Here is an 843-nt window from a genome sequence, read left to right as displayed (position 1 = left end):
CCCCAGTCCAGATTTAAAGCCGCCGCGGCGGCCCGGGTGTCGACCACAGGGGAGTTACCAGGATTTTTTATTGAGATACCGAAGGGCTCATCAGGATGTTACATCAAGAGGCACACGAGGCAACAGGGGAGAGGAGTACAGCGACGGAGGATAGCAAGGGCCGACCCAGGGGCATCAGCATAAAATCCGCTGGCAAGGTGGCCGAGTGGTTAAGGCGACGGCCTGCTAAGCCGCTGGGTTCTACCCGCGTGAGTTCGAATCTCACCCTTGTCGCAGTGAGGCGACCGCGAAATGCTCTAGTTCAGTCCTGATGTGGAATATTATGGCGACATCTGCTGGATTTGATAGCACATTGAACAGCTAATCACGGCTATCAACCAGCAAATCTAGCCGACGTACAAATCTACTCCGCGAGCAGAACGCAGCGCATCAACAGACCATATCACAACTGATCAGAGAACTACGGCCCGACATACACAACCACAAAACGCACATTGTCGTCCATACGGCCTATGCCCGTGCACGCATAGAACTGACACCACTACCCGACACCGAATCGGAATGTGACGAATGGTTGGTGACACAAATGCCGATACAAATCATCACCAGATTCGCTGCTAACCAAAGTTCTACAATGCTACGGCCTCACCGGAGAACTAGAAGCACCTCTGACCACGCACAAATCAGACCCCAATGAGAGGAATAAGACACCATACCAACAACAAAGAAAAAACGAGCGGGGGAATTCAAAGTCGGGGAAATTCGCGAAGCTGCTGCTACACACATTTCGACCCCATCCAACTCAGTCGCGTCGAGTTTCTTTTCCGTTACTTGTTGGGGGGG

The 843-nt window shown here is 52.4% G+C and overlaps 1 non-coding gene across 1 annotated transcript; it reads left to right on the top strand.

Moving 5' to 3' along the window:
• Positions 1–191: 191 nt before the first annotated feature.
• On the top strand, positions 192–273 carry GNI_000630. The gene has a single exon. It is a non-coding gene; the product is annotated as a tRNA-Ser (tRNA).
• Positions 274–843: the final 570 nt, after the last annotated feature.

The sequence above is a fragment of the Gregarina niphandrodes genome (assembly GCF_000223845.1).
Source record: "Gregarina niphandrodes unplaced genomic scaffold scaffold00001, whole genome shotgun sequence".
In the NCBI taxonomy this organism is placed as follows: Eukaryota; Apicomplexa; class Conoidasida; order Eugregarinorida; family Gregarinidae; genus Gregarina; species Gregarina niphandrodes.
Note: the sequence above shows the minus strand (reverse complement) of the source record. Positions and strands in the feature narration are given on the sequence as shown.